We start from the raw sequence: 10,936 nt of genomic DNA, 5'->3' as shown, positions 1-10,936 counted from the left end.
ACTGGTTGATCCTGCCTAGTGGGGGAGGGAAGGATAAATTGGGCACCTATGCTTCTTTTCACCCACAGGGCTCTCAGTCAAGTCCTAGAGCCTCAGGTCCCATTTGACATGTTACGCCAAGGATTCTACAGGTCAAATGGCATGAAATAACTTATATGAAGACTGGGGAGGAGAAGCCAGGGATAGGTAGCAGAAAGAGTCTAAGCATTGTATCCCATTCCCTTCCTGGATCATTGATCCGGTCTCATTCCCAACAACCCATCTTCTCTTAGGCAGCCAGACTTTCTAACATGTAAACCCAGTCTTGGTGCTCCCCAGCCTAAAACTCCCAGCATGGCTCCCAGGGGCCACTAGGATAAAGAGCCAGCCTCTCCCCCATAGACTTCAGAACCTTCACAATCCAGACCTTGCCCACATCTCCAACTTCCTCTCTCTTGATGAACCCCAAACACATCACTGCCCCTTCTCACCTAGAAAGCTCCCCCCTTGCATTTCTGCTTTGCAAATGCTATCCAGTCCTCAAAAGTTAGCTCTAGTGTGACTTCTTGTGTGAAATCTCTCCCCTCTACCTTTCCCTCTGCCCCCTCCTTCCTCCTCCCTACCTCCACCATGGTTGAGTTGAGTGGTTGAGTTGACTCTTCTTTCTTTCATATTCCCACTGGATGGATACAAGATGCCCAGATTCAGTGCTTATCTATCTAAAACTCACAGTTAACTGGAATCCTGTATTTTCATTGGTCAAATCTGGCAACTTTACACCGAACCTCTATAGATTTCAACCTCAGCCAGGGCCCGACCCAGCTTCTGTGAGGCTTGTACCCCATATAATCAGGGAGGGAGGGTACATTTTAAGAAAAGAAATTTTAAAATAAGAGTACAAAATTAGAGACCAAAGTGAATCTTGATTTAGAATGATACAAGAAATCATAACAAATTACAAATTTTGAAAGCTGACAAATATCACGCACCACAAAACCCAGGGAGATAAATGAACACATTTATGAATTAACTACACAACATCCCTTTGTTTGCTACTTCTTTGACAATAATTTTTTAATGTTATTTTCTACAAAGAGCATAAAAAGATAAGTTTGTCTTTCCTCTGGTGTGGTTGCCCAAAGTTGGGTTTTTGTTGCTGATAATTGGAATGCATGATGTATATAACAGGTTTGCACCCTACAAACATGGAAATTCTGATAATTTCTGCCTCACAAGGTGCCCATCAGAAGAGAAAAGAAGTATCTGATTCATTTCTAATCATATATGTTGCATTATTGAATAAATATTTCTATATTGACTAGACTTTAATGAAAACCAAATCTTTGGCTTACAATTTTACATGCCTGGAAGAATTTTCAACACACTTCCTTCTGTCTCCATACATCTCCAACCTTGCTTCTCTTCTATCACTCGCACACCTCCAGTAACAAGAATCAGCATCGTGGGTGGAAGGAGCATTCCGGGTGCTTTTCTCACACCAGAATGGCTAACAATATCTTAGCCATACACAGATGTGATTATAAGCCATGGAAATACATCTTGATAAAGGCAAATGCATCCTAGTCAACCGCTCCTTAGCCAGATCCCCCAGGTATTGTGGCTTCTCTCATGTCACCTGCCATGAGGAGAAGTCAGAGTGAAAAAGGACACTGATCTTAACTCATGGAGGCTAACATATCTTCCTCTTGTGAATTTTACAAGAAAGACGTGTGAACATTGCTAAGACCCTTCCAGGGACTTGAAAGGAGCCCATGCAAGTGAGGGACCCAAAGCTTAAACTTCCTTAGCTAAACAGTAATTCCCACCGACCACATACTCTAGGGTAATACATTGCATTTATTTGGATTTTGTAACTTAATGTTTATTCTTAATCAAAGATGACCACGTACATATTTTTTAGGAGGCATACATATGATGAAAACTGCAGCCAGTTGCCCCAGCACCCCCAGCCCCTATTCCTATGCCCTGTAGGCAATCTAACGACATTCAGGTTCCTCTTCTGTTACCTAGCTCCATAATTCTAAAAAAACATGCATTTATTTGCTACTTCATACTCTTTGTTTTAGAAACGATCTATCAGCTTGGAAGATAAAAATTTAGTTCTTGTGTAACACCGCATGCCAACATGCTCACTTCCCTCCCCTTCCAATCCTGCCAGTACAGACATATCACAGTTGCACTTCTCTCGAGGCAACATATCACAGAAGTCCACCCAAGAAGGCATGAGCCACTGGGAGAAGGTGAAGTTCTGTTCTCCGGCCCTTGTGTCTTGACTTGCTCCAAGGAGAACCAGAAGACTCATATCAAGTCCAAATGTCCCATGTGCTTTCCATTCCATATGAGCTTACATTTCTCATGGTCACGAACTCAGAGTTCACAGACTGAAGAGGCTAGATTAACAGGGATAGCTAACAACTGTTAAGCATATTTATTAGCCCAGGCACAGTATTAAGCATCTCTATGCATTATCTCTTTTGATCTTCCTATCTGCTGCATGCTACGCTTCACCGTGGGGCATTGGGGAGCAGATGGCAGAGCTAAATGCAATCTAGGCAGCCTGGCTCCAGCACCATCAGTTTTAACCCTTCCATTCTACCAGACATGAAGAAGCACCTGGTCCAGTCTTCTTTTATGGATGCAGAAACACTGAAGTTCTGATAAGGGTGAAGTTCTTGTCCAAAGCCACACAGCTGAATAGTGGTGGACTGGGGACCCACATCTCTGAACTCTCAATCCAGTATCTTTCCATTCACTTGACCTTTGTCACTCCTTCTGGCTTCTTCCTGCAAATACAGAAACCTCCCTACAATTAAAAAAAAAAAAAAAAAAAAAAAAAAGACACGTCTTCCCTCCAAGCAAAGAAAAAACAGGGCAGCAAATGGTATAGATTATATGGCTTGAGTGCACCCTTCCCAACAAACAAGTCCAAACATGTCAGCAGAAACTGATTCTGTAGAAATCAGATGTGGTTTTTTTCCTTATTGGAAAAATGAACCATGTCAGTTAAAGAGAGCTGTTCCCACAGGCACTGAGAGCCAGGGAGTTCCTGGCAGGGAGCTTCATCTCAAGAGACCTAGGGAGAGGAAGAGGTTGAGCTGGATGCTGTTGACTTGCTGCATGTAACCATGCAAAGTGGGCAGCAAAGCAAGGGCTCGCAGATCTGAAATACTTGAGGTGGGAGAGCAGGAAGGAGGGAAGACTACATCTTGGTTCATATTGTCTCCTGGAGGAAACCCCGACCAGCAGCGCTCTATCACCATACTATCCCAACTCTTAGGATCCTGTCTTTCCGGAAAGCCAGAGGTTTTGCTTAGACTTCCTTTCCTAGCAGATTGTCTCCACTGGTTGGGTTAAACCTCCACCATATTCTAAGTACAGATTCATCCCATCCGGCATACTGAGCAGGAGCCAGCTGTCAGCATCTCTTAGAAGTGAGCAAGGAGGGGCACCTGGGTGGCTTAGTTGGCTAAGGGTAGGACTCTTGATTTTGGCTTATGATTGTAGGGTCGTGAGATTGAGCTCCGAGTTGGACTCCACACTCAGCATGGAGTCTGTTTGAGTTTCTCACCCTTTGCCCCTCCCCACGCTCAGGTGCTCTCTCTCTCTCTCTCTCATAAATAAATAAATCTTAAAAAAAAAAAAGTGACCTAGGATTTTCAGCTTAAAGGCTCAAACTTAAAGCATGTTGCAATTTCTCCAGGAATCTTCTTGCTCCTCTCCATTCTTTTCCGCTTAGTCTCCTCTCGGCACTTGTGAACTTACCCTGTGCTCTGGTCATTTTCACTTTGAGTTATTTGAGCCATTCTGAAATCTCCTTCCTGTCAGGCTTGAAGCTTGAGGGGGACTGCAACTGTGTCTCCTCCAGCAGACAGTGCGTTCCAGCTAGCAACTGGAGGGCTCCTTTCCTAAATTAACCTTTTAGTTGGAGAACATACAGTTAAGCTCTTGCCTGGATATAAACTCCATGATGTCAGGGATCTTGTCTGTTTTGCTCATTATTTTGCCTCCAAAATGTAGCACATAGTAGATCCTCCGTAAATGTTTGTGGAGTGAATGAAAGAATAAATGGTAGATAGTGGAAACTTCCAAAAGTGTAGACAATCGCAGAGTTTTCTGGTGTTTCATCACAGCCTCCTGTAAGTTCTGATGGGTTCAACATGAAGAACTTGCCCCCTAAGCTGGTTGCCCAGTAGGTAAGGGCCCCTGGATTTGCACCATAGAAACACTTTTCTTCTGTTCCCTTTAGGTGCAGCCCTGCCATAGAAAAAGCAGAGAGGTCAAGCCCAAAGATTTTCATGCTTCTCTCTCAGCATCCACAACAAGTAGCCCCTAGGAAGAAGTGGAGGCAGGCAACCCTAGCTGTTGAAGAGTCAAATTGTATAGGTCTTATTCTTTCAGTATATGCACCTATGCTAGAGACTAAACAAAATGTGGTACCAGAAGGAAAAATGTTCTATGTGACATTCTCTAGATATTAAAGAATTATCAAACAAGAAGAGAAAAAATTTCAATTTAGTCATTTATATCAAAGTAAAATGAACTGTTTTACCTAATGCACTCAAAGCACAATAATACTTAACCACATTTCAAGGGCCAGAGGAGCTTGCCATTCATAAAGCTTTTCTTGTAGCATAATCATGGTTTGAACACAGAAAAAAATTCATGCCCAGACTACAGATCCAAGATGTCTGCTTTGTTCTTTTGAGAAATTTGTGAAATATATGGAATGCCCCTCCCCCAAAATGCACAGAATGTATAAACTTTCTCTCTGATGTCCATCTATAAATACTCAGGAGTTCATAGACTCTAAATTTAAAACCTTAGAAGACTTGGCTTTGGGTATAATTTTGACACTTGTTAGCTGTATAACTTTGGACAAGTGAACCTTTGTGACTCAGTTTCTTCTTTGGCAGATGTGAGGTCGATAATTCCTGCACTGCCCTCCTATGTTACAAATCATGTGCTGCATCTATGTGTAAGGAAGGATAAGGAGCACAGCAAGGGACATTCAACTGGAAAGGAAGAATTGCCTTTTCTCTCTACCTATTTACCTAAGAGTAGTCACAACATGCTCAGTGATTGAAGTCACAGAAAGAGATGCAAATCTGATGCTGAAAGGGAGCTGCCACTTGGCCACTTGGTTGAGTTTTTTCATGTTAATCCTACCTAGAGAAGGGTCTTTCCAGGGCAGGAGGTCCCACCATCTCTCCCATAGGGGAAAGCAGGAGAATAATTTGGGGGCCTTCACAGGTCTATAACCCCCACTGAGATTGGGAAAGCCAAATGCTGCTGACTTACGAAATAAGCCCAGCCTTAGGGTGACCAACCATCCCAGGTTGCCCAGGACTGAGGGGTTTCCTGGGACATAGAACTTTCTATCTTTCTTAAAGATGAGTCCTGGGCAAACCAAGACAAGCTGGTCACTACAAGTTGGGTTGAGAAAGAAGAGCCAGATTTGAGATCTGCTGATTACTTGCTGTGCAACCTTGGGTAAGTCCCATAAGGCTAACCTCTTTTAACCTCAATGTCCTCCTCTAGAACATGGGGCAAATGAGTACAAAACAATATAACATATAGAGCCACTCCTAGCTAAAGGGGGGAACTCAATAAGTGTCTTTTTTGTTTTTTGTTTGTTTTAGGAGGCTCCATACCCACTGTGGAGCCCAACACGGGGATTAAACACATGACCTTGAGATCAAGACCCAAGCTGACATCAAGAGTTGGATGCCTAACTTATTGAAACACTCAGGCACCCTAGTAAATGTATTGTCACTTGAAAATGCAAGCAACAGGATGTAATTCACTGAGGGGAGTCTGTGCCTTCCACTTCACCAAAACTCTTTCCATTCCTATATAGCATTTGTCATCATTTCATACTCTGCAAAGCATTCCCACAGATGGTCTTGCTTTATATTCAAAATTCCTCGTAAGTAGGGAAGATGTTTCTATTGTTTTTTCCAGAAGGGAAACCGAGGCTCAGTGACTGGAGCATCATGCAGCCAGGTAGAGCTAGCACACCAACCTGAGCACCTCAATGCCTGATCCACTCGCCTTCCCTCCAGACCACTCTCCTTTCCTTTCCCATGGGCAGCTGCTAGTGTCCCCCAACCTGGGATGGGCCTCTGGAGACTAGTACTCCACTGTTACCAAGAGCAGCAGGGCCATAGTGGGCACCACGAGACGTTTCACCCCTCACCACATGGGCTCATGATCATTACTGGGCACCACAAGATTTAGGGCTGAAAATGTTCTTTCCCTCTGAACACGCTTTTAGAGCTCAAATGTACTTCAGTAAGATCCTTCATCAGATCAGAAAAGCAGGAGCCTCATCTTCATGGCTTTGTGCTTTGAGAATTCCCCTGGCAGGAAGCATCCAGTAAGACCTCCAAGGGGCACTGGAAAGCTGAGAGGGTGATGGGCAGGCGAGGAGAAGCAGAAGCCATCCCCTGCATTACCTACTCATGCTCATCCTTCAGTCATGGCTCCTCCCTTCCAGTCCTTGCATAGTGTTAGGTTTGTTTAACAGCATTCTCTCTCTCTCTCTCTCTCTCTCTCCAATCTCTCTCTCTCTCTCTCTCTCTCTTCCAGCTTCTAGGATTTTATTTACCTGAGTTTTTAAAAACAAGCACCCCTACCAGTGTGGTGATGAGGACTGGGGAAGAGGGGAGGGGAGAAGAGGAGAGGAGTAGAGCACCTGCTCTACTGGTAACAAAGCTGTATCAGCATGTTCTCTTTTAAACCATTAGGAAAGTAATCCTGGGGGAAGCTTCAGTTAGTTGAACATCAGACTTCTGATTTCAGCTCAGGTTAGGTTCTCAGGTTCCTGAGATCGAGCCCCCAGTCGCCCATGCTCAGTGGGGAGTCTGCTGGGGATTCTCTCTCTCCTCCCCCTCCGTTCCCCACCTCTGCTTGCACACACTCTCTCAAAAATAAAAATACAAATAAATTATCCTTGTTTTGCTAGGGAAACTTTGTGGAGACTACAGAAAAAAAAAAAGAAGGAAATAAAAGTGATCATCTCTAGGAATAACCTTGCTGTCTTTTTTTTTTTTTTAAACTTGGATCACTGAGAGAAAAATGTTTAGAGGGTGCCCATAGTGATCCAAATCCCTATGCCCCCATCCCTACAAAGCCCCTAACATAAGTCCTCCTTAGTCAATTCAACATTCATTCAACAAACACCCAGTGGGCCCTTGGGATTCGCCAGGTACTGAGCTAGGTTCTGAGGATACAGTGGCAAACAGCACCAACAGCCCTGGCCCCCCACAGACCTCTCAGTGGTAGAAGAGACAAGTCATTAGCCAGTCACGGCCATCACATCGCCCTTACCACTCAAGAGCTGACCTCTATGCTAACTTTTTTTTTTTTCAGGGATTTAGTTATTGGTTTGAGAGAGAGGGAATTGGGGGAGGGGCAGAGGGAGACACTCCTCAAGCAGACCCCTGGCTGAGCATGGAGCCCCACTGGGGGCTCAATCCCACAACTCTGAGATCCTGACCTGAACCAAAACCAAGAGTTAGGCACTTAACCTGCTGAGCCACCTGCGCACCCCTGTGCTAAGCACTTTTGCTGTATTATTTTATTTGCTCTTTATAATGCTGTGAGGAGGTGTTCTTCTCAACCACATCATGCAGATTAAGGGAACTCAGGTAAAAAGAGCTTAAATATTTGGACAAGGACCACAGAGTTAGTGAGGGAGAAGCTGGGGTCTGCACCCACAGAATCTGGCTCCAGAGTGGGGTGAGGATTAGCTCAATGCTGCCCTGGGAGACACTGTATGGTCAAAGAAGAGAGCCTGAGGAAGTGAGGTCTACCTGGAAATACAAGACAGAAGCACCGAATTCCATTCTTTCCCTCAGATCATCCACCAGACTCCAGCGTCCCTCCTTCAGGATTCTCACCCTATTTTTGCCCCTAATGTGGTTCTTCAAGACCCTACATCCGCCATTCCCACATGCCTTTACTTTTCAGTGCTTCTCAGACTCCCTTGGCACTTGAGCTCCTTCTCCAAGACCCTACCCTGTCTTGTTCTCTCAGGGCCATCTTGGAAAGTCCCCTTTCCCCCTCACCCCCAAAATTTTCATGCTTAGCCCAGAACTCTGGTTTTCCCAGCACCAAATATTAATCACAGTTCAGGTCAAACCTGCCATCCTCAGGTTTCCCCAAATTCCTGGGAGGGTGAGGCAGGGACGTGATGAGGAGGAGTCTGGGACTTTTGGCTCCCGGCCACCCCAGAAAGGCAGGGCAAGAGCCAGGCTTGAGGAAACTTGAAGAACTTGGCACCTTTTCCAAATTAAGGTTCAGACCAAGCCTTCTCCCCAGGTGTGACTGGCTTTCATTCCAGAGGGTCTGCTTAGCCTCCAATCCAAATGACCCTGGGCTCTAAGGGCAAAGGGAAGGTGGATGCTGATCCCAGGGTGGCAGATACCAGAGAAGTCTGTCACTGCTCATGCCTGCCTCTCCTTAGCTCTGCCAGGCCCGGGGAAGCTCAGAAACACCTGGCAGGTGGCAATGCTTGCATCCACCTGCTGCAATGGAAGCCAGTAGGAGAGAGAAGCTGATGGCAACCGACCTTTTGCCAAGAGACAGACACACCCAGGCTGGTAGCCTTGAACACTTCCTCTTCCAGAGGATTCCTCTTTCGGGAATTCTAACCTCAGGGAACTCTCCTGAGGAAGAGGAGGAGGAGCATGTGGGAAGGTGGTGATATCACTCAAGGTCTCTTTCTAGGGAAAACTATAATGAGGGAGGCAGAAAGAATTTTTTAACAAGGTCAGCTCTTCCTCTGAAAGTTGCAGAAGTCATCACAGTAGTGGCAGCAAACGCTTACACAGTGCTTACTAGTGCTTGAGGCCCTAGTCAAGAATGCTTGCTATACTCGAACTCATTTCATCTTGGGTCCGGGAGAACTTGCTCGACTGAGGCCTTTTTCAGGTGCTGGGCCCTGCTGCTAGTCTGGTATTTTGATAGCATTTTAGTTTACAAGATCTGTTTTATCATCGCATCATTCATTGATTCAGCCTACTGAGCATCTCCTATTTCCCCCACACTGAGAACACAAGTTTTTTTCTCTTAAAGAGTGAAGAGTCTAGAACAACCCATTATAGAGGGATAAGTGCTTTTCCGAAGGGCAACACATGCTGTGGGAAGATGGTGGAGAGTTACCTAATGTGAACTGAATTGTGTGGGGGTAGGGATTATCGGAGGAGGCTTCCAGGTGGTTGTGACACCTTGACTGAGTATTCAAGGAGGCATAGGAGTTGGTCAAGGAAAGGGAAGAAAAGCCATGCTAGACAGAAGCCTGAAGATGCCTGAGGAGGGCAAGTCTGGGAAACACATGTTGGTCGACATGGGCAGAGTTTGGAAGTGAGGGGGAGGCGGGTGGCAGGAGAGCATGAGGCAGGATCACAGGGTCCTCAGAGTTGATATACTTCATGAGCTTGTGTCAGAGGAGCCTCATCATGCCAGTCCCCAGCTGTCCTTCCAGCCACCCTAGCTGATGCCATGTGGAGTAAAAACAAAGTGCTCTTGCCAAGCCATGCCCAAAATTGCCACAAGCAAATAAATGATTATTGTTGTTTGAAGCCATTGTTTTTGAGTTAGTTTGGTTTTGGGGGGCAACAGACCTAAAACAATCACTTCAGAGTTGGGGCAGCTGAGGAGGAAGAGGACAGCTATGTGGGAAATGACAGACACCAATACTAGGGTCTGATACCTATTTTTTAAAGATTTATTTATTTAATTGAGAGAGAGAGAGAGAAAGTGTTCATGTGAGCAGGGTGAGGGGCAGAGAGATGGATAGAGAGAGAGATAATGCAAGAGAGAGAGAGAGGATCTCAAGCAGACTCCCAGCTGAGCAGGGAGCCCGACAAGGGGCTCAATCTCACAACCCTCAGATCACAACTTGAGTTGAAATCAAGAGGTAGATGCTTAACCCACTGAGTGACCCATATGGCCCCTATGGCCCATGGTCCCTAACTCCCAAGGTGTTAAGGCCCATATCTTGATCCCCCCAGGTACCATGTTTGTTTAGAAGCAGATATTGTTTGATGACATCTGTAAGCTAGTCAGATCAGCTAATTAATATTAGTATATGATTCCAGATGATGCTAAAGGGGTATTAGGCTCGAACTACAGAATCTTGATATAAGAACAGGGATGGTACATGATGCTAGTACCTCAATGAGTATAGACTGGTGAACTGATGTTGGCCTAAAGGGGGATTTCTAATAGCTGCCCACAGTATTCCACCCAGTCCCTTGACCTATTGATTTTAATCACCACTTGGATGGAGTTTAGGAAGCCATGCTTATCAAAGTTGCTAAAGACATGGACCTTGGGAAGTTCATGGGCATATGGAATGACAGGATGAGGATCCTGAAATATTTTGACAATCTGGAGCAGTAAATTTAATCCAGCAAGACAAAATTTAGGAGGGATAAATGTAAGACTTCATGGTTGAAGCTAAAAAGAAAATCTTCACACGTATAAAATGAAAAAGGTGTGGTCTAGCCACAGGATATATGAGAATAGCCTAAGAGTTCAGGCTTTGGGGTTAGATAGTTGTACGGTTACATTTTAGCCTCACCACTTAGTAGCGATGAGCTTTAGGAAATTAGTTAATCCTCTCGGACCCTTAGTCTTTCCTTGTAAGAATTAGAGGTAATTCATGTAAAGGGTGGTTTCTGGCACAAAGTAACTTCTCAATAGACGGCCAGCAAAAGATCTCAGTTGTTTGTAAAGGTATTGATGAGACTATGACAATCCCCAGTTCTCTATAGAATCTAGGAAAGACCTGTCCAAGAGAACTTTTCTCTGATGAAAGAAATATTCTATAATCTGTGCCATCCAATAGGATGGCCACTAGCCACATATGGCTCCTGATGTGCCTTTAATGTGCCTATTGCAACTAAGAAATGAAATTTTTCATTATAGT

The sequence above is a fragment of the Canis lupus genome, chromosome 7 (genome assembly GCF_003254725.2).
Source record: "Canis lupus dingo isolate Sandy chromosome 7, ASM325472v2, whole genome shotgun sequence".
NCBI classification, from domain to species: Eukaryota; Metazoa; Chordata; class Mammalia; order Carnivora; family Canidae; genus Canis; species Canis lupus.
Note: the sequence above shows the minus strand (reverse complement) of the source record.